The following is a 23534-nucleotide window of genomic DNA, read 5'->3' on the forward strand; positions in this document are numbered from 1 at the left end:
AGACTTCTGACGGCAGCCCTGTAGCGGGACATTTTTAATGTTTGGTGTTTTACTATGTTTTTATACGTGCTGTGAGACACCCAAAGTGGCTGGGGAAACCCAGCCAGATGGTCGGGATATTATTATTATTATTATTATTATTATTATTATTATTATTATTTCTGAACTAACCTCAAAGGTAGCCCCACTTAGCTTGCATTGCAATATTCCAATCTAGAGACTGCCAAGAACAGAACCACTGTTGCCCAGCTTTCCCTTGTTATCAAGTATGGTTAAGGCTGGCACACCAGCCCTGGCTGGAAAAAAGCACTCTATCTAGTGTGATCTACAGATCACATCTAGTTTGGTTGTTAACCGGAATGACAGCTGTTTCTGCCCTGGCACTGCCCCTTTTAGCGAAGGACCTGAGACTTCAGCCTCAACACAGATACTTCCCAGAATATCTCATTTCCAAATGTCCATCCCAACCAAGGCCTGCTTAGCTTCAGGAGCATAATAAGACCACAGCACGAGACGAGAGAACTGCCGGTCACTTGTAATACTTCACAATCTTATTTAACCTTTACAGTAAATCTGAGAATAGCTTTAAAAAAAAAAGGCAGAAGAAGAGATGGGGTGAGGGAGGCCATTGCACTAAACCATAAGTCACTTCATCGCCATCCCAATTTTCCCACACAGGTGGCAGTGCCCACATGCCACTTAAATGTGAATAGCTTTTGCAGGCAATGAAGAAAATGTCTGGCACAGTATTCTCGGCACAAAGTGCTACTTGAGTGAACTAAGCAATTAGATACCTGCAGATTAATAATGGGTAGGTTCCACTCCCATCAATCATCGGCTGTCCGGTTGATTGCTCAACAGTCAGATTTAGATTTCCTCTGTGTGGAATGGCTGCCAGCAATGGATGTGCAGGGACATGACAACCTGAGAGCATTCAGAGCCCTCTTTTAGATGTCCAGATGGCTAATCTCCTCTTCTGATTTATTCTGAATTTTTAAAGAGAGCGAGATGCAGCTTTCCACTTCTGTTGAATGCTTGTGCTTTCATTCAGGAATTTGGGAGGATTCATGAGACAATGGGTTTCCCCATCTTGCTGGGTGGAATGGAACTGCTGCACTAGCTTCCTAGTTGTTTACGGGAAAGGAGAGGGGAGTAATAAGCTGGTGGGAAGGTCAGCATGGTGCAAACTCATTGCCAGGAATGCCGGATTGACTCCACCTGTGTGTTTGGACTGCACTGTCCTCCTCCCATAGGTGCCGACTCCCTGGGGTCCTGGGTGCCCAAGCACCCACCAAATTCCCCATGAGGAAGCTGGGCACCCACAAATTTCAGCACCAGGGCTTTGCATTCTGCACGGCACCCACAGCCCCAGACACCCACAGTCACAGGGCCAAGCTGGCACTCTTGCCTTCTCCTCAGATAAGCCACAGTTACACCTGCCAGGAATCTAATGCACTGACTCAACCCCACTTAGTGAGTTACTGCTGTCCACTGAGCCTAGTAACTGAACTAAAGCATGCGACACTGAAAGAACCTGTTTCCTACTTCCATATTCCCTCCTCTTCCCCTGTGTTGAATTTGAGAATGTAAGCTCCCAGTGTGTGGAGCGAGCTGCAGAGCAAGCAAGCAGAACCCTTTATCTTCCCCATCCCTGTTGGGTTTTTCTACAGCCGAATTCCCACTTTTGCTGCAGCGAACCTCTGTCAGCAGGCCCCAAAGTACAGTCCAACACTGCTGGCTCATCCACTGCAAAAGCCCAAAGGACTTATTGGGATAATGGGTCTGCGGTGAAGCATGTAGGCATTTGTCTCTGCAGGGACCTGGCTGATAAATGCCACAACCACCTCTCCATGCACAGGCATGCATGCTGACATAGCAGTACTGTACCCTCAGACTCTATAGCTATTTGAGATCACCTCCCTGTTTCTCCTTGATGTAATAACCTCCCTGCAGCACCCTTATCTATAAAGTCCAACTAGCAATGGAGCACAGAAGGCCCCAGATTCACTCCTTGGCATCTCCTGATAGGGCTCTGAGATACCCCAATCTGAAACTCTGGAGAGCCACTTCTAGCTAGATGGGTCAATGGCCCGACTCCAAAATATGGCAGCTTCCAAGGTTCCCATATGGATATCATGTATGCTAAATAAAGCGGACCATATTTCAGCCCAGCTATGTTTTCTCAACTCCTTATATCTTCTTCAGGTCACATACACAGTTTTGAATCACTGCCTTTGTCTCGCTCTGAATTTTCACAAAGTGCTTGATGCCAATGAGATCGCATCATCACCTTGGGCCGTCTAGATTTATGATCTTTTCTTGATGCCTTGGCTCAGCGGTATCGTAATGAATAGTTTCTAGGTAATGATGATGTCAGATATATTGCCTGATCATCCCATAAGCTTTGGTCCTTGGTTCATTACTGCTTGCAATTTATTAGATGCAAGTAGGTTACATTGCTTTACTTTTTGCCATTGTGTCGGAGTAACCAATTCTTTCATCTGGACCAATAGATTTTTCCACATTTATCTTAATTCCAGAAGCGTCTTGTCCTCTGCTTCAGAAGCTACCATGAGCAAATAATTTGTATAGTGATGATAAGAATTCAAGCTAGGCTTCTTTGTCTTTTGGTGGTACATCTTTTCTCGTTAGGGAAGCAGAGAGAGCACTTTTGTTTTTCTATGTCTTTAATCAATGGTCATTAACTTGATCTCTGTTTCAATGCAATGGCATTTTCCTACTTATTCTGAATTACCATATTTCCTGCTCATTTACTTATTTGTTATGGTTGGGCTCCTAAAGCAGCTCTGGCACTTGCAAAGGATTTGTGTTAGCCAACTGAGCTTTGCTTTTTTTGCTTAGTCTTTGAGCACTTGACCTTATCGATCAGAAACAGCTTTAGAAGCTCCCCTAAGTTTCAAAACCAGCTTGCCATGGAGACGGAAATCTGTTTTGAGAAGGGCCAGCCCTACTGTTAGACAGAGGGTGCATCCAGACTCTACTGGATTCAATTTCCCCCGATATTGCCTTGCCTAATGATTTCCATGTTTCATGTAATATTTCCCACAACGTTAAAGCCACTTCTGGGAATCTAGCAGACGTTTAACTCTCATCTCTGCTTTACTTGCTTCCAGGAAAGAAATCTGTTCCAAACCCTATTAACACAGATAATTATGGGAGTTTTGACCTGCAATTCCTCCACTCTTTTCATAGATAGTGCCATGTGATGAAATTCAGAGCAGTTTTCCCTCATGCAGTTCTTTCCCACTGTTTTCATGGGTGAATCATGGGGGAGCAGAACCACGTGTGTGCGTAAATGGTGGGATCATGTACAATGATGTCCTCCGCTGTGTCACACCACACCAGTGGTGTGAATCAAATCTAGTACAATATTGTGGTATATTGATAGGTAGGCTTCTGCTGTGTGTGTGTGTGTGTGTGTGTGTGTACAAATGAATGTGCACACAAGTCAGGAGGGAATTACTTTCGCTTGCTTTTCAGAGCAATTGCTATATTAGTCTGTTGCGATAAAAAAAAAGAGAGAAATCAATCTTCTGTATACTTATTTGAAAGTAACCCCATGAAACCCAGCTGGGTTTAATTCTAAATAAACCTGCATAGGATTGAGAATTCTAATTTTAGGTAGTCATAATGAAACCTGACTCAGGGGGAGGCATTCTGGTTAATCCAGAACACTTTAGTTTCTGGCTCCACCCACCACTGGCTCTGACTCCACCCACTACCAGTTTGTGTCCTCCCCCACAGATTACACTACTGCCCTTGACAGGAAGGAAAAGATGGCTCCATACACATTGTGGAAGATTCCCAGGAACATTCCTGTGTGTTCCTTCGATAAAGCGTGTTCTTCTTCATGGAGAGCACGTGTTGCAGTGGGGGCCGCCAGGACACTCCAAAGTTGGGGGCGGGCTAATTGTTCGTTGGCCACTGATGTGATTGGGGCTTCCCTTGTTGTTGGGAAGAAGTTAATGTTGCCATTTGTTGATTGACAGCCAGAAATGCTAAAACTCCTTGCACGAGGCTAGGGCTTCCTCTTTTCGACCGTGCATCTGATTGCCCGTCCCCCCCCCCCTAGAATTAGGGTTGTTCGCTTGACCTTGCTATGCCTGTCATGGGGTCATCTGCTCTTGGGGCAGGGGCCCGGTAGGAATTTTGTCCATCTGGCTGATTGGCTGGGGCCATTTGGTTTTTGCCTACTGCGTAGCAAATTGTCACAACTTGTAAGGTTGCGGTTAGGCATTGGTTTATGGTTTGGTTGGTTGAGGGGAAGTGGTTGAGTGCTTGCCCTTGGTAGGTTGAGTGCTTGCCCCTCTAATGCTGCTGCTGCAAGGGATTCCGTTAAAGGAATTGGGGGCTAACTATTGCTTGTCCACTCTGTCAAGGGGGCTCGGGCCATAGCAATGAGCTCCTGGTTGCATTTGGGGTGAGGGCAGGTTCCCTGCTCCGCGTAACCCCCAAGTGTATTCCCCTATTCTGACTTTCGCATCATGCGGAATGTCAGTCTACCCCCCATGGTGGGGGCAGATTGTCTCAACTAATGCCTAAGCAACCACTCACAAATTTGTATTTCAATAAAGTTGTGGCCAAAATTATGCCAAAAATCTTAAACAAAAAATTCTGTGTGATGTGTGAGTTATTGGGGTGGCCCTGGGGACCTCGACACGCAAATGAGGACAGTTTTTGAGGACGACCATCCAGGTTGTGAAATTACACCAAAACTGCCCTGAATCTGTAGCGGATTTTTCTGTTTTTGTTTTAGAGAAGCTCAACTACCATTACCAGTCTCTCCACAAGAAACCCCAACCTGTGATCCTCTTAGGATCAGACTTTGAAAATCACGGATCTCAGCGGCAGTGAGCGAATAGGTCTTTTTCTATGTCTACCTTGCATATTGTTTCAAAAACTGCAAAGTATGTTAAGCTTGCTTTTAAATATGAACCAATTCAAATGTCTTCCCCATTCTTCCTAATTCTAGCTGACTGGAAACCCCAGATCTTGAGAAAAGTCTTCCATGTAGGATTTCCATTCATGGCAAGCAACCCTTTCCTTGTGTTCTATTTTTGAGGCATGTTGCTAATTTCTCTCTCTCTCTCGCCTTCTAAAAAAAGCAGGCTTACAAGCACATAAAACATATATGAGGCAACTTGTACCAGTAATGTGGTCCTGGACAATGTTTTTCGGATTTCTTTTTTCCTCTTTAAAATCAAATGTTATTTATTGCTGTGTGGTTTACCGTGGTTTTTTGCAGGCTGCATGTAAAGATTGCCCCTCTTTAAAGCCACTTTACTGCGATGTTCTACTGCCCAGTGTGCTTTGCTGTGTTATTAACTCTTCTTTTGTGACTGAGAACAAGCTTTCTTTTATATGTCACTGACCTTCAGAATTGCAAGCTGCAGTTATGGTGATCTGGGGGTGGGCTTGGCTGTGTGTTGCTGTTTTCCCTCTTAGATACTGTAGTGTTTACTTCAGTGTCTGAAAGGTATGATAATAACTCGGTGATTATCATAAACACTCATCTATGAGTCTGTCACCTTCTAATATCAAGTTATAGTTTATTCATAAATACAGTGAGTGTGAAGGGCAGGGGATTATGGGATATGAACAAGTTTATCACCCTCATAGTTTTATGGGCAGAACTAGAACCAAATGCAAAGTTTGCTGCTGCTTCTGTGTCCATTCCTCCTCTGAGTTATGATGCATTCCTAATACCTGCCAGTACTGTGAGGTAGGTGTCTCATAACCTCTTGCAGAGCAACCTGCTTCTCTCTCCTTAGCCAATTAGAAAGTATCTCAGTTATAACCTTCCAGAACTCTTGAATCTGGTGCTGAACCCATGACAGCACAGCTGAAGAGTATGTTCCCAATTAATGGACTGGCCACTTTCAGCTCTGAGGTGCTGGTGTGAGATAACACTGCTGCAATAATTTTTATGACTGCTAGCAATTACAGTGGTACCTCGGGTTACAGACGCTTCAAATTACAGACGCTTCAGGTTACAGACTCCGCTAACCCAGAAATAGTACCTCGGGTTAAGAACTTTGCTTTAGGATGAGAACAGAAATTGCGCGGCAGCGGCGCGGCCGCAGCGGGAGACCCCATTAGTTAAAGTGGTACCTCAGGTTAAGAACAATTTCAGGTTAAGAACAGACCTCCAGAATGAATTAAGTTCTTAACTCGGGTACCACATAACTGAGAGAGAGAGATCAAGATCTGCTTTCTTGTGATCCCAGATCTTACGCAGGAGTATAAGTTTCTGCTGAACCAAAGTTTTAAGAACAGAACCAAAGTCTAAGCAAGATCTCCTGACACTTTCCATAAGAGAGCAAGTCTGAAGATCAGCACCTCTTCTGGAAGGCAAGACAACAGGCAGTGGCTTGGAGAGGCATCTGTTCTTCAGGGGAGAGACAACCGGTGGTGATTGTCTCCTCCCTCTCACAAGGCCTCTCACCCACCTTTGCCTTCTTGTCTCCCCAGATCATCTTGCCCAGCAGCTTTTGGAAACCCCAGACTACCTTGGGGTGGAGACATGCCTCTTGAAGCCTCCCTGAGCTTTTGTCTAGTTTCCACTGAATGGAACAGAGGAAGAGACAGTGGTGGCTGTTGCTCACTGGACTGGTAGGGTGGAAAGCAGGGAGCTCAACAGTAGGTGGCGCTAGAGCCAATGACAGACAGGGCAAGTAGCCGTGTTGGTCTGATGCAGTCGAAATATAAATAATAAAAATTAAATTGTCCAGGAGCACCTTAGAGACCAACTAAGTTTGTTCTTGGAATAAGCTTTCGTGTGCATGCACACTTCTTCAGATATCTGAAGAATATCTTCTTCTTCTTCTTCTTCTTCTTCTTCTTCTTCTTCTTCTTCTACTACTACTACTACTACTACTTTTCTTTATAAATTTTTATTATTTTCCTTACACACTTTTTCAAACAACATATGAATCAACATGCAAACCTTTTTTGCTCCTCCGAGCTTACGACTTCCCTCCTTCCCTTCAACTGGTATCCCATATCATATCCAATCGCGCATTCTAACTCTTTACAATTTATCTGCATTGTAGGATTTACTTCAGTCCTGCTTGTGTCTTTGAGTTTTTACAGTTATCATTTAAGTAGACAATAAATTTACTCCAGTCTTTCTGAAATTTCTGATCGTCCTAGTCTCGGATCCTGCAAGTCAGTTTGGCTAACTCAGCAAAATCCATCATCTTCACCTGCCACTCCGCAATAGTAGGGGTTTCTTGTGATTTCCATTTTTGGGCCAACAAAGCCCTCGCTGCAACTCTGGTGTACATGAATAATCTTTGATCTGTCTTCATAATCTCGTTTCCCATCAAGCCAAGCAAGGCTTCCTTGCCTGAAGAATATCTTCGGATATCTGAAGAAGTGTGCATGCACACGAAAGCTTATACAGTGGTACCTCAGGTTACAGACACTTAGGTTACAGGCGCTTCAGGTTCATAGCTGTCAAAGTTTCCCTTCTTTTAAGGGAAATTCCCTTTTTCCGAATAGGATTCCTCGCAAGAAAAGGGAAAAGTTGATAGCTATGTTCAGGTTACAGACTCTGCTAACCCAGAAATAATACCTCGGGTTAAGAACTTTGCTTCAGGATGAGAACAGAAATCGTGTAGTGGCAGTGGGAGGCCCCATTAGCTAAAGTGGCATCTCAGGTTAAGAACAGTTTCAGGTTAAGAACGAACCTCCAGAACAAATTAAGTTCTTAACCTGAGGTACCACCGTACCAAGAACAAACGTAGTTGGTCTCTAAGGTGCTAGTGGACTCATATATATATATTTAAACAGAGCAACAAATTTTAGTTTTGTCCCCATAAAGGCAACACTGAGGAGGAGGAGGAAGCTGAATGCCAGGGTCACCCACTGGACTATAGACGCATAGAAGTGTAGAGTTGGAAGGGATCCCAAGGGTCATCTAGTCCAACCCCCTGCAATGCAGGAAACTCAGCTAAAGCATGCAGGACAGATACCCACTCAACTGCTTGTAAGTAAGAAGGCAGAGAGGGTAGTGGGTGCCCGAGAACAGTGCTCTATTGGCTTACAAGGGAGGGGGGCAACATCAAAGGATTCTGAACCAGTTTTCAAAACCTCAAGGGGTTGCAAGGAGTTTTCTGTTAGCAATCTGACAGCACCGAATGGATTTCTTTTAATGCATTTATTTATTTATTTATTTATTTATTTATTTATTTATTGATTGATTGATTGATTGATTGCAACGGAAGTCCGGTTCTGCAAGCTCCCTCTGCCTTTCTAGAAAATTGCATTGTGCAATTTAATTTTTTTACCTTGAAGCCCTACCCTGTACTTTTGAAGGACTTTCGTCCGTAACGTTTTGTATACCAGTGCAATTTCACCTCTGCGCTTTTGTACCCGGGGATGTTGCTGCAGGATATGTCACGTTTAACGAGAGGATATCACTTTCCAGGGTAACTTGTCATTAAGACTCACCGTCAGAACTTCTGAAGTTATAGCTACAGAACGAGAGCCCCTGCATGGTAAACCGTAGCTTGCAAGGTCCAGACATTTCCTAATCAATAGATAACGTGCCGGTAGGAACTAATGCCCTTTTCACCCCCTAATATTAACAGTAATAAAGTTCTCCGGAAAGGACACGACTGTCTTTTTAACTGCCTGTTCCCAGTTGCAGACCCATAATTCATCTTGTAGTGTTAGCAAAAAGAGATAGATGTTCCTTTGCCCATTTTGCCAATCATAGCACATGATAACTCAATTCTCTTCCCAGAATTCTAAATGAACTCGACAGAGCAAAAACTAGAGTCAAGGGTTTAATGAGATTCTAGTATATTATTGGCCTAATCCCCTTTTTATTTTACCTTTTATTTTTTGCTTTTGACAAGACTACTGTCTTTTCTGTAGCAGCAAGCAAAGTGGCATCTCCATGTGATTGACAGCTTAGCTTTCCGCCGCCACCACCCCTCCTTTCTCCAGGTATCTAAATAACCAAGGTCAAACTGGACATTACAGGAAACACGAGTAAGCTGGTGATTTTGCAATATAATTTCAAGTAGTTATTTATAGCCCACTCATAAAATATTAAACATAGAAGAAACTATCTGTCTGATTATTAACTTGTGGTTTGAATATCAAGTGTGTGCATGCAGCGGCAAGTGTTTTGGGGGTCGATTTGGAAACTGGACAAAATCAGCAATGGCAGAAACAGGAGAAGACAAAAATAGCTTGTATTGATGCTTTCAGGATCCATTTGATTTATTTATTTATCATGTCAGCCGTGTTCTCCACTATAAATAAATATTTGAAATACAAAGTGTTGCACACAAAGTAAAACACAGGGAATGGCTGTGGGTCAGTAGCAGAGTAACTACTTCACATGCAGAAGGTGCGATCCTGGGAAAACGTGCTGAAGTGGTTGTTAGACGCGGGTGGCGCTGTGGGTTAAACCACAGAGCCTAGGACTTGCCAATCAAAAGGTTGGCGGTTCGAATCCCCGCAACGGGGTGAGCTCCCATTGCTTGGTCCCTGCTCCTGCCAACCTAGCAGTTTGAAAGCACATCAAAGTGCAAGTAGATAAATAGGTACCACACCAGCGGGAAGGTAAACAGCATTTCTGTGCGCTGCTCTGGTTCACCAGAAGTGGCTTAGTCATGCTAGCCACATGACCCGGAAGCTGTACGCCGGCTCCCTCGGCCAGTAAAGCGAGATGAGTGCCACAACCCCAGAGTCGTCCACGACTAGACCTAATGGTCAGGGGTCCATTTACCTTTACCTTTAACCAATGGCACCTTTAACCACTGCCCCAGTGACTTCAGTCTGGCTTCAACCAGCCCCCAATTGCCTTCCTTCCTGCCAGGAAATGGCTCTGCCTCTTTGGCTCCACCACTTAGATGCCATTGTACCACTTAGTACCATTTTGGCATGTTGAGCGGTATATAAATAAAATAAAAATAACAGTACTGTTGGTTTGCCTACCTTCTGCCTTACTAGTCACAGTGGTAGGGCACTCAGTGGGCACTAGCCACCTCTGCTACTAACCATTAGTTTAAATATTAGAGCCATTTCCCTAAACCATATTAAAGAAATTAGCATTTTAAGACTCACTAATAAGGCCCAACCCAAGAAATTAGCATTTTCGGACTCACTAATAAGTCCCAACCCACCCACCCCCAAGCTGTCTCTTCAGTAGCAATTCACACTGTTCCTCTCTTATATAAGTATATGACCAGCTAGTTGCCCTTCTGGGAGTTATGTCAGGGGTAGGGCTTTTAGGGGGGCAATTACCACAATAAGGGAACAAGGATGCAAGGAGGCAGCAATTTCTATCTCATTCTGTGTTTGCCACAATCGACGCTGTTTCCATTCTACTACACTTCGGCTTCCACTAAACTCTACGTTATTTGTCTCCCCATCCACAATGGCCCAAACTAGCACAAATCATTGTTGATTATTTCAGTGCATTTCAGTGGAAGGGAAATGGCAAAAGCAATGCAGAAAATTATGTGATTATTTATGGGCTAAAAACGAAAAAAAAGAATGATAGTGAATGCCACTCATATTTGCTTAGGTGATTTCTGTTCCTGTCCTGGGGTGAACATGGAAATTGTAGCTATTTCCCCTCCCATTTCTAAGGGAATGACCAATCATCACTAGTCAAAAGCACTTTTTTCCAGTCTTACTTCATATACATACATACTGACCTCTCCTTTTGGTGAGAATGCTAGAAACGGACCGTATCTGTTATTGTTCTGATGTGGAGCCAAGTTGTTGTCACCCAGAGGGGGGAGATGGTGTGGTGTTGAGAGGCCAGCACACTAGCTAGCCACCTGTAGAAGTTCGAAACTACTTTTTTTAAAACTACAACAATAAAAATCTAATATAGTTAAAGGAACTCAGAAAAACGGTGAATGTCCAGCCAAGGGTATACTGTATAGCGGCTTTTGGTAAATGGTGATAAAATTACAAGTTCAAACAGGCTCAGCCATCTCAAGTTAACATTAGCCATGCTACTTAATGATTCTAAGCATATAAATAGGCAAACATGGGGAAAAGTTTATATACCTTTATAAAATCACAGGAAATGCAACCTTCCAACAAAGGGAATATTGAGACAATCATCAGAGTAGGTTCGCAGTAGTTAATATTCCAATAGTGTTTCTTTAAATCAAGGACCCATGCAAAGAAGAAGGTTCCATCTGAACAGACAATATTACAAGGCTCACGTTAATAATAAAGATGATTTAGCTCTGCAATCGTTGCCCCAAGCACAGAGAAACTTTCCCTGTAAATAGTCAATTAGCAACCTTAGTGTTAACAAGACTCTCACCGCATTCACTGGAATTAAAATTTGTTGTGCTTCACAGAAGTATGGAAATAGTTCATTATGTCTCACTCAAGGTCAATGATATAGCACTTGAGGCAGAGTTTGACCTTCAGATTTATGACACTTTGGGCCCAATCTTCAGGTGCAAACCTCCATAGAATTAAATGGGGTATGCCAAATTACACCACATGAAGCTTTTAAGAACCAACTTGCAAAAGAACAAGGTATGAGGAGAGCTGTTGCATTCACATACCCTCCAACATACTGAATCCCCAAACTGGAATATGTGTCATCCTGTCCAGGCTCCTGTACGAGTCACGTTGGCCGTGTGATATCACAGACCCCTAAAGACATGCTTTTTCAGGGCCATACACTCATGCCATCCAAAACCATGTGCTTTAGGGCACCACATGAGATCGTGGCCCCCCCCAAGGGCTTTTGGGGGGTGAGATCTTAGCATTAAATTAGGCAATATCACGGCACACAAAAATGGCTGCCATGCTCTCACAGGAAAAGTAGGATGTCCTGGTTGTTCTAGGTCACTTGCGGAGTATGCCTTCAGGTCTTGTTTATGGGCATCCCCTAGGCGACTGGTTGTGCTCCGTAAGAACAGGATGTTGGACTAGATGGGCCTTTGGCCTCATCCAGCAAGGCCCTTCTTATGAGCTCTATTGGATAAAACCAAAGGTCCATCTAAAGTCCAGTATCCTGTTCCCACAGCATCTTGTTTCTCACAAGAAGAACACAATGATAACACTATTTTGACACCTTTATTGCGTGGCGAGTTCCTGCCTCCCCCTCGGAAATAAAGACACAGGACACCAGTATTTTAGGTTAATGGGTGAAAATAGGCCACAACTTTATTGATTACAGGAATTGAGCGGTATTGGCTTAGACATTGGTCCTATCGTCTAACCGGCTTCAGCCTGATTGCTTGAAGACTGACAAGGGTTAACCACCAGCAGGGGGGGTCCTGCTGAGGCACGTCAACTAGGAGCTCCCCCGGGGTCACCGCTCGGGGGCATGCCTTAGGCCCATACCTCCATAGGCTTCGGACAGGGCAATGCCCCCCGGAATCCTTTACCGGACTACCCTTCGATATGGGGGAAGGTGATGGAGAAAGAGGGAAATCCTCGGCCGCGCCAGCCCTAAATAGCATGCGCCATGGCTCCCGGGCCAGCTGATTCCGAGGATTCCCCGATCTCGCGGGGGCTGCAAGCCAGCCCCCGCACACGTGGGGGGAGGGCATGAAGCCCACAACCCCACCTCCTCTCCAGCTCGGAAGTGGCTTTCCCCAGCAAGTGGTACCCAGCCTACTGCTATTCATATGCTTTTATTGGGGAAGGGTTATAGCTCAGTGGTTGAACATGTGCCTTGATTGCCGAACATTCCAGGTTTGATCATTAGCATCTCCAGGTAAGGGTGGGAAGGACCCCTGTCTGAAACCTTGGAGAACTGCTGCCCATCAGTGTATATTTGACCATTGGTCTATGTAGCTCAGTATCATCTATGCTGACTGGCAGTGGCTATCCAGAATTTCAGACAGGGCTCTCTCTCTGCCCTCCCTGGAGATGCTGTGGATGCATGCAAAGCAGTTGCTCTACCACTTAACTAAAGTCATATCCAATATCTAGAAGGCAGATTTCCATTTCCATTTTGGCCCTTTGATACTTGCATAGTGTGAACAGGGGGCTAGTTTATTCTAACGTCTTTTCAAGAATTAGGTTCAAGAACCTAATTGAATCTTTAAAACCAGCTAAAATGTTTCCTTTTCTCACTTAGCTATTGGGTGTGCAGTGGGAGAGGCTGTTGTTGCAACATCCTCAGAATGCACTGGTGTTTTTCATAGAGTTTTCTGAGAAGGACCTAATTTTCTTCTTCTGTCATTCATGAACCCAAAAAAGAGATTTACAACGGGGGAAGGATAATGAGTATTTGGTCCGAGATCTATTGTTCTCCAAATCTAATGAATAATCCTGGAGATTGATTTCAAGGGAAATAAATATTAAATATCCCATCCACTTCTAAATGTACATGTTATAGAGCTTGTTGTAAAATTAATAGAAATGGATACCAGAGCAGAATTTAGATTCTGGATTAGTTTGGTTCCAAAACTGCTCACTGTTGCATGCTTCCATGAAACCATATTTGCAGTACTCCTAAATTCACCGATGTCTTTCTTTGTAGTTTTTTTGAATGTTTATTTTTCTTTTTAAAATTATCTTACTGTGTTTTATGTAAACTATTTGGGGATTTGCATATTCAAGCTCAATCCAGATAAGACCCAGATAAGCGGATGGAAAGGAGATTGCCTCCTCTTGATGGGGTTCCTCTGAAGGAACACTGCAAGCTACCATTGCATATTTCCCATACATACCCCTCTCAAGAGCAACACACTTATCCGTGGGCTGGGCTTGCATTTTACAAACATCATGTTGACTGTTCCCACTGACGATTGCTCGCCACCATTACCTCCACCAATACCTCTGCTGGTTTCATGTTCCTGAACATGGAGTGATTAACCTGGGGGTCACCACATGTTTACAGCATGAAAGTTAGCAGCGGAGGGTGGTGTGGTGCCCTGGGCTCACACCTCAGAGCCCCCTTCCTTGGCACAGTCTTGTCTTTAGTCCATCAAACATGGAACAATGTGGGGAAATGATCCAAGAGATGGAGAACCTGTGGCCCTTGAGATGTTGTTTGACTCTAGCTACCATCCTTTCTGACCAATGACAATGCTCAAGTTGTAGTCCAGCAGGATCTGGAGGTCCAGAGGTTCCCATTTTGTGCCACAGCCAGAACCATGGACCTTCCTACTCTACCCACAGCCACACACATTGGGTTCCACCTTCTGTACACATGTGATGCCATGTGGCGGGAGGAGGCCTGATGGGGCTTGCCATCGCCACAAGAAGGCCCAACGTGGCCCACCACAGTCCACAGAATATTGAAGGAGCCAGCCTCCTCCTTGAAAATGGGGGGGGGGACTCAGCCCATGCTCCCCCCTATGGCACCCCTGCCCACAGGTGTCACAATTCTGCCATTTGCTGCAAGGTGACCACAACCACCTGTGCTTTAGTAGCAAGCAGTGTAAGGGCTTTAGTACTCATTTCAGAGTCCTTATATATAGCTGTTTAAAAACTGGTAGTGGCTCATATGTCCTGTGTTTTCTGCATGGATTTAAAGCTAGTGATATGGAACCCAACCCTTTTAGCACAAGCACAACCCTCTGTTTGGCTGAAAGCTGGGAATGGCTTGAGCCTTGGTATTTTACTCTTAGCTTTCCAATCACCTTAACGGCACTGCATTTGGAGATAATCCATTTTAAATACAAAGGGGGAAATCAGCTGAGTGAGAGATCCAATTTCGTTTTGAGCTCTGGGATTTAACCACAATCGAGTACCTTTAAATTAGATGGACAATATTAAAAATAACAAATTTCAATAAGGAGTGAGGCTCTCAAAGGTTTCATATAGGGTCGAGTCGGTATCCTGTTTGCCCAAGAACTTTCAGCAATGCAATAACTCGCCCCTAGCTCCTCTCAGACTTAGAGGCTTAGAAGTCTATTATGAAAAACAGGGAAAGAGCTCGAGAACTCACAAGATGCTCAAGGAGAAATAAAGGTCCCAACTATTTACAAATACTTGTCTTCCTTCCGCATAATCTACATTAAAGAATATTGACAGGTTCCGTATCTGGGCTAATGTGAAATGACAGATTGCTCAGATCAGAACACTGCGAAAGGCCACAGGGTAAATGAGTCAATGCAACTTCCCAACCTGCTTTGCATCTCAAAAGCCCCCGTTGCCAGCATGCAGCACAAACCAATTTCATACCCGCAGTGATGATGTCAACTGAGAAAAGTAGGAAATAGGAAACTGAACTATTTAAGCTACTTTCCCCCTTTAGCCTACTTGCTAATTCTGGATTGATGCAAAGCTTTTTATCATCTGTTACTCTCCTTTAAAAAAATGCTGTTCTACATGAATCCCACATTATCATTTCAGCTTCTCTTCTAAGAAACTATGAGATTCAAGATTGTTGTGTTTTTCTTTTTTTTAAAAAAAGTATGCATGTATTTAACAATTAGGTAAAAGGTAAAGGACCCCTGGACAGTTAAGTCCAGCCAAAGGCGACTATGGGGTTGCGGCGCTCATCTCTATTTTCTGGCCGAGGGAGCCGGCGTTTGTCCACAGACAGCTTTCTGGTCATGTGGCCAACATGACTAAACTGCTTTTGGTGCAACAGGACACCATGACGGAAACCAGAGTGCATGGAAACGCCGTTTACCTTCCTGCCACAGGGGTACCTATTTATCTACTTGCACTGGTGTGCTTTCGAACTGTTAGGTTGGCAGGAGCTGGCAACGGGAGCTCACCCCATTGAGCAGATTCGAAATGCTGACCTTCTGATGAGCAAGCCCAAGAGGCTCAGTGGTTTAGACCACAGCACCACCCGCGTCCCATGTTAGCACTTAACAGCACAGTCCAATGTGTGTTTCCATGGAAGTGGAAGTTGCACTGTACACAGCTGGGCTAACTCACAAGTAAATGCCTTTGGATTGTGACCTGAATGACTAAAATGCAGGGTGGTTCACCAAGTTATGTCTGAGGCATAGTTTGCAGTGAACAGAAACAGAATCTTCTAAACCCAGGGCTTTTTTTTTCAGCTGGAACTTGCCAGAGGTCACTTCCGGCCCTTCTCAGGGGGCCATTATAAGAAAATAAGGGAGGTGTTTGTGGTGAGTTCCAGCACCTGTTTTGTAGAAAAATAGCACTGTATAAACCTTTCAACATTTAAACCAATGTATAAACCTTTTAACTGAAAACATTTTAGATGTATAGGGTCACATTAGTTGGTACCACCACAAGCAAGGGTTGGTAGTCCGAAAAATAAATCCGGAAGCTTTCTTTCTTTGAGAAGGTGTGTTCTACATGAAGTTTCTCTCCATGACTGTCTCTTAGGCACCCTGCACATAATGTCCTCTTGCTGAAATTCTTAACCATCTTAATCCCACCTCGCTCTGGGCTGCCAGTATGGTTTGCCTTCCAACATCCTGTACCCCTGTGGGAGACTTCTAGAAATCCTTTCCTCCAGTGCTCCCACTTTATTTAAAGACTCTTTTACTTGGGGGGGGGACCCTCTTACTGTCCCATTTAGAGATTGAAGATGCAAATCGAAATCTGGCATCTGTGTTGCTGTTGGTTTTTGGCCTTGCCCTTGTAGCATTATGCTCACTGCAATTCTCCAAGGACTGAGAAGTTACAGAGGTTCAGTTTATCTTAGAAGACAGTCTCTGGAGGCTTAGGGTGTTTTCCAATATTTGAGGGTTTTGGGGTTTTTTTTACAAATATACAGGTAGAGCATAGGTGGAGACTAGTGGCTGAAATGCTCCAACCGAGAGCCAGATCGACTGCCCCACATCAGTCTATGCTTCAGTCACAGCTAGCTTGCCAACGTCCCCTGGCTAGAAAGGAGGAATAAGGATTGAGTCCCAAAACTGCACAATCATGAGATGGAATAAGCCTATTATGCCAGCCAGCCAACACAGGAGTGAGGAGGATTGGGCAGAGGTTACCAGTTCTGCTAGTGCTGCCAGCACTTCTGGTCACCTTTCAGCCACCCAGGGAGCTGAGAGTTTTTGCCACCCCTCTACCCTCTCTTCACTGCCTTGCTATGTGGAAGGGCCCAGGGAGATCCTTCCTCAGAGTGAGGCATTCTGAATGTGGACGAATGGCTGCACCACCACTGCAACAGCTGCAGCAGAGAAAAGCTGCTTAAACTTGGGGGAATACTGTTATTCACTGCTACGTATTTATTTCCTGATTCTGTCCTAAACAACCTCGGTCCAGTATACCTGAAGGAGCGTCCCCACCCCCATCATTTTGCCCAGACACTGAGATCCAGCGCCAAGGGCCTTCTGGCGGTTCCCTCCCTGTGAGAAGCCAAGTTACAGGGAACCAGGCAGAGGGCCTTCTCGGTAGTGGCACCCACCCTGTGGAACACCCTCCCACCAGATGTCAAAGAGAAAAACAACTACCAGACTTTTAGAAGACATCTGAAGGCAGCCCTGTTCAGGGAAGCTTTTAATGTTTGACGGACTACTGTATTTTAATATTTTGTTGGAAGCCGTCCAGAATGGGTGGGGAAACCCAGCCAGATGGGTGGGGTATAAATGAATTATTATTATTATTATTATTATTATTATTATTATTATTATTATTATTATTATTCCTGTCCAGATACAGGCAAATTCCTTTTATGGGACTCTCTGCTAGACCTGCCTCCACCTTACCAGCCTTTCCATATAGTTGTGAGCAAACAGGAACAGTTGGTGGATGAGCCATCCAAATGTCATATACTTTCAGCGTAAATACGTTCTCTATTTTTTTTAAAAAAGATACATCCTCATGAGAAAAACAGCTGATTTCTCCATTTTCACACTATTATTACAGCTGACAACAAAATCATATGATAAAAAGCAAGGTTGATGAAACCACTGATCTGTGTAATCCAATCCTTTTCTCTGAATCAAATACATGTGGTGTTGCTTTTCCTAATATTTTATTGAACAGCAAGTAAACTTGGCACATTTTTTTTTGACAGGGAAAAAGCAGGAAACAAATTACTTCTTCTGTAGTACTGTAGAAAAGCAATAGATACTGTACATATAGTTTTTGGCCGTTTTCCTGCATGTCAGAATATAGCAAATAAGTAAATCTAATTTTGGGGGGTAGTTTTGCAATGGATGTTGTAAACGTTCCTTTCTCCACTTTTTCCATTTGTTAATTTATATATTTATGCATTTTACATATCTTAATACATCAGTTATACAATTCTCACCGTTTATCTTCTACTTCCTCATGCCTCCCTCTGTGGGGTCTTTTTTCGTCTTTGTTAAGATGCATCTCCTTAATTACCACCCCTCTTCTGCTTATTTTATCTGCTGCTCATATATCTAATCCCACTTGGAAGTTTATCTGATTGTTATATTTCTTTACATATTCCAATTCTTCTTTTATATCTGACTCATCCTGATTTCTTATCTTTGCAGTCAACATTGCTAACTCCACATAGTCTATAAGCTTATTCTGCCAGTCTATTTTTGCAGGACTATTTTGTCCTTCCACCTTTGGGCATAAATCATTCTGGCTGCTGTTATTAGATAGAGGAAAAGACTAAATACTTTCTTGGGTATTTCCCCCTCTACTATACAGTGGTACCTTGGGTTACAGACGCTTCAGGTTACAGATGCTTCATGTTACAGACTCCACTAACCCAGAAATAGTACCTCGGGTTAAGAACTTTGCTTCAAGATGAGAACAGAAATCGTGTGGTGGCGGTGCGGCAGCAGTGGGAGCAGCCTGTAGTGTTTTTATTGGATTATGATTTGATATGTTAATTGGATGTTTTTTTATTGGAAATTAATAAATGCACTAACAAAAGAACAGTTTCAGATTAAGAACAGACCTCCGGAACGAATTAAGTTCGTAACCAGAAGTACCACTATACTCAATAAGAACATCTTTGGTTTCTTGGGAAATGAGACCCTTAACATCTTTTTTTAGTTCTGAGTATATCATCTCCCAATACTCTGGCTTTCTTACAACCCCACCATTTGTGTATAAATTTCCCTTCAATCTCTTCGCATTTCCAACATAAATTGGTTCCCTTTTTATACATTTTTACAAGTTTACTAGGGGTGAGGTACCAGCTATATATAATCTTTTGTAGATTCTCTTTTAGAGTATAGCATGCCAAGAAGTTCATTGTTTTCCCACAATTTATCAAAAGAGGCCATATCTATGTTGAGTCCTAGGTCAATTGCCCATGGAATCATAGAGGCCTTTGTCGTTTCTTCCTTTGTTAATTTCATTTGTGCAGTTGCTGCACTGCAACCCTGCTCTTTTTCCAAATGGGAGGAATGACTGGATCTATCTCCCTTCTTCTGATGATAACCTGTAAGGTGGGTTAGGCTGAGACACGATGGCTTGCCCAAGGCAATGTGGAGATATAGACTTTGATCTCCCATATCCAAACAAGGATAGGGAAGCTGTAGCCTTACAGTGTTGTTGGTCTATACCTCCTGTCAGCCTCAGCCACTAAAGCCAATGGTAAGAGATGATGGGAATTGTTATCTAATAATTGATGGGGGCAGGTAGCAGTTTCATTGTACCATACTGGCTCTCAACATTGTTTTCTAAAGTAATGGTGTGTCAAGAAACATGGCAAAGCTTCCTTAGACTATTCATCTAATCCTTTCAGCCAGATATAGCAGGGATTGATATAGCATATTTACTATGCCACAAATCTATGTTTCTGGGTATGGTCTAAGGCAGGGAAGTACAACATGTGGCCTGAGGGCCACATTCAGCCTTGATTCCTTCTTTGGTGGCCCTCAGCAACATTTGATGCCTCCCCTTGCAACTCTTGCACTGCCTTCCCAAAGCTAGATAAGCTGACATTGTCCTAGAGTCCCCCAGCCTCCTTCCCAGAGCCTAGCTAGCGCTTTCTCAGCTTTAGGAACAAAGTGGGAGGGCTCTAGGACCCAGCCAGAGCCTCATGCCTCCTTCCCAAAGCCTCCCTTATCTGGCTTTGGAAGGCAGCATGAGGGCTGGGGGATGACATCAATTTTTGGCCAGGCTCTCACCCTCCTGCACAACAAGGCAGGATCAGTGTCGAAGTACTCTTGCAGCTCACTTGGTATGAAAAGTTGGACCACCCTAGTCTATGGAAACTCCAGACAAGCACTCACACACTCACCTCTCACTTGTCCTCCAAGATTGGAAGCTTACATTTTAAAAAATTTCACTTAAACACAGTTTATGTTATGTCAGAACCCTAAACTGTCATTAATCTTAGCTACACTTTGCTTAAATGAGCCACATTCATAACCCGTGACTTGATGGCTTGTGCCAAACAAACCATAGTTTAGATTAACTGCAGTCTGTCTGGCTAATAAATGATGAAAGCAAAGATTTCTGGATGCCTCAAGCCCACACCGGGGGAGGAGTGTATGAGACCAAGGCTCACCTAGGTTTTTTCCTGTCCAGACACAAGTAATTGCAACCATTGAGTTGAGCCATCGTTCTTTCCAGCTCAGTGCTGTCTGCCGTGGCAGGCAATGGCTCCCTGAGGCATTTCTGCAGAGGCATTCAGCCCTGTCCCTGAGATTATTTAAATGGAGACTGAACATAGCATCTTATGCATGCAAAGCATATCTTCTTCCATTGAGCTATGGGTTTCTGCTTCAATCCTGCAACAGTTCTGAGCCTGGCAGCAGTCGGTCGTGCTTTCATAACCCTGAGGTTAGATTACTGTAATGCACAGTAATGGAGCCCAACAAGGAAACGTATGCAACATGATTAGATGGAATGGACTCGGTTGTCAGCAGTTAGTACTCTTGCAATCCATCCTTCAACTTCCACATGCAACATGCAGCGTGCAGCCTGCCTGACCTTTCCATGCCCCTAGATTTTCTCTGACACCTATCTACCCTATCTGTGGAATTGCTTAGAACGGGGACCGTGTTCACATCCCAAGTTAATGGTTGCACATTTTTCATGACAACGAGACTTTCTCCACCCAATAAATCTTGGGAACTGCACCCAACAACAAAGCTGTAATTTATTTTTTCCTCTGTAGGGTCATAGAGTATATTCCTTTGATGTGGCAGCTTTCGGGACAGGTTTTGTTTTTGTAAGAAAACAGCTCCTAATTCTTCATCGAAGGTGATCAATCCACGAAAGGGTTAGGAGGGACAGAGCGGGAAATTTCATTATATGCGGATGACATAATGATTACCTGCCAGGTAATCTAAAGAATCATCTTCTCCCACAAGCCACTGCCTGAATGTTACAGTCTCTCTTCTACAATTAGGTGGGTGATGACTGGAGGTGGGCTTATTTGATAATGGTGTCTCATATATTTCAATAGGGACAAATGTAAGGTTTTGCTCTTAGTCAAGAATTAAGCAGCTGCACAAATATGAGAAGGGGGACATCTGGCTTGCCAGTAGCACATGTGGAAATGATCTAGGGGCCTTAGTAAACCACAAGCTTAATGTGAGTCAACAGCGTGATGCAGCAGCAAAAAAAGCCAAAGCTCTTCCAGGCTGTATCAACAGAAGTACAATGTCCACATCAAGCGAAGTAATAGTACTGCTCTATTTTACCTTGGTCAGATCACACCTGGAGTACTGGGTCCAGTTCTGGGCACCACAATTTAAGGAGGATATTGATAAGCTGGAGCGTATGCAGAGGATGACCAAGGGTCTGGAAACCAAGCCTTATAAGGAGTGGTTGAGGGAGTTGGATATGTTTAGCCTAGAGAAGAGGAGACTGAAAGGAGATATGATAGCCATCTTCAAATATCTAAAGGGCTGCCACATGGAAGATGGAGCAAGCTTGTTTTCTCCTGCTCTGGAACCAGTGGATTCAAGTTACAAGAAAATCAAGTACAAACACAAAAAATATTTGGGACATTAGGAAATGTTTTAAATTATCAAAGCTTTGGAAGGCACTGGGAATTAAAATAAACAGAATTCCTAAATTATATTTCTTGTTTTAACTGCTCCAGATTACAAAATATAAAGAGCTTACAAAATAATGTAGTGTGTGTGAACACATTTTTATAATATTATTTTATTGCTGTACATGCAAGGAGGGACTCCAACTCACAGTAATGGCTATTTCTGGCATCAATAATAAATTCATTGCCAATGTAAATCCTTTTGTGTACGTTCTTCTGTAATGCTCAGCAAAAAACATGTTTCTCTACCAATGTTTGCCTTTGGCACCAGAGGTGTCCCATATGGTCAGCCATCTGCCCCCATCAACAGTTAAGCCACTGCATTTTGCACCCGTTGGAGCTTCTGGGCCATGCCAAAGGGCAGGCCCACCTAGAACAATTGCAGTAATCCAGTCTCAAGTTTTCCAATGTCTGGACCACAGTGGCCAGGTTACACCAATCAAGATACAGCCATAGCTGAGATACCAGACACAGCAGGTTGTCACAGCAGGAGCAATCAGATGGGTTCTGCTGGTGCATTTTTTCCTATGGGACCGCCTCTCCTGGTATGTCCCCGGAGGACCTTACGGTCTTCAAACAAAAACATCTTGGAGGTTAGGCTGGCCTCAACCAGAGCCAGGGCTTTTTCGGCTATGGCTCCAATCTGGTGGAACGCTCTGTCACAAGAAACTAGGGCCCTGCGGGACTTGACATCTTTCCGCAGGGCCTGCAAGACAGAGCTGTTCCACCAGGCCTTTGGCCAGGTCACAGCCTGACCCCCCTCCTTTGGTAATCCTCACAGAACTCTAGCCCAATGGTTGCCATTAATTTGATTTGAACTGACTTTATAATGAAATGATTTTAGAATGTTGTGTTATTTTACTGTTGTGAGCAGCTCTGAGCCTGGCTTTGGCTGAGGAGGGCAGGATATAAATAAAAAATTTTTTTATTATTATTATTTTATTGTTCAGCTCCTTGATCTCATGAGGAGCAACCCTTTGTGTGAAATCTCTGTCTCCACGTCATCGGCTAATGCTGGCATAGACAAGGAAGCGCACAACATGATAAAAGTCAGCATACTGAATAAGTTGCACTACATATTATGGGATGGGACAGGACCTCAGTTGGGCCTGCAATTCTCAGGAGTAACCCCATGGTTCTTATACAGCTTAATTCCACCTTTAGTGTCTCTGGCTTCATTTAGATAATGTGCTGCCTAACTATAATAAATGAAAATAATATGCATTAGTAGCCAGAGCTCATTTTCATCTTCATGCTACACTGGCATAGAGTGTACTATAAATCATCTTTTGGCTATATACAATTAATTTCCTCTCCTTTCCCCATCTGCTTTTACTTTGTACCACTGTCTTTTTTTAGATTTGATTTGCTAAGGTCACCATTAGATTCCAGTTGAACAGTTGGTGCTTAATATTAAAACATCTTTTTGATGGTAAAGTTATACTTTTCAAAACTGAGACACAAACATCCTGTTTTCAAAAAAACACAAAAAACAAAGCCTTGCACATTTACCCTTCTAAGTTTTAAAAGACTATTTCACTTCTTTGGAGAGTTTGGACCTCCTGTATTACAGAAGGCAAGGGGATAAAAATGAGCTTATTTTGGCCTTATTTGAAAGACTGGCAAACACAATTGGCATTTTCATCATTCTTAAGGAACATGGGGGAGACACTCCGTAATT

General features: G+C 43.6%; 1 protein-coding gene across 3 annotated transcripts in view; it reads left to right on the top strand.

Annotated features, from left to right (window-relative positions):
- Positions 1-23534, top strand: part of CNTN5 (contactin 5) — a 667536-nt gene that overhangs the window by 580855 nt on the left and 63147 nt on the right. The window lies entirely within an intron of this gene.

Source organism: Podarcis raffonei, chromosome 4, assembly GCF_027172205.1.
Source record: "Podarcis raffonei isolate rPodRaf1 chromosome 4, rPodRaf1.pri, whole genome shotgun sequence".
NCBI lineage: Eukaryota > Metazoa > Chordata > Lepidosauria > Squamata > Lacertidae > Podarcis > Podarcis raffonei.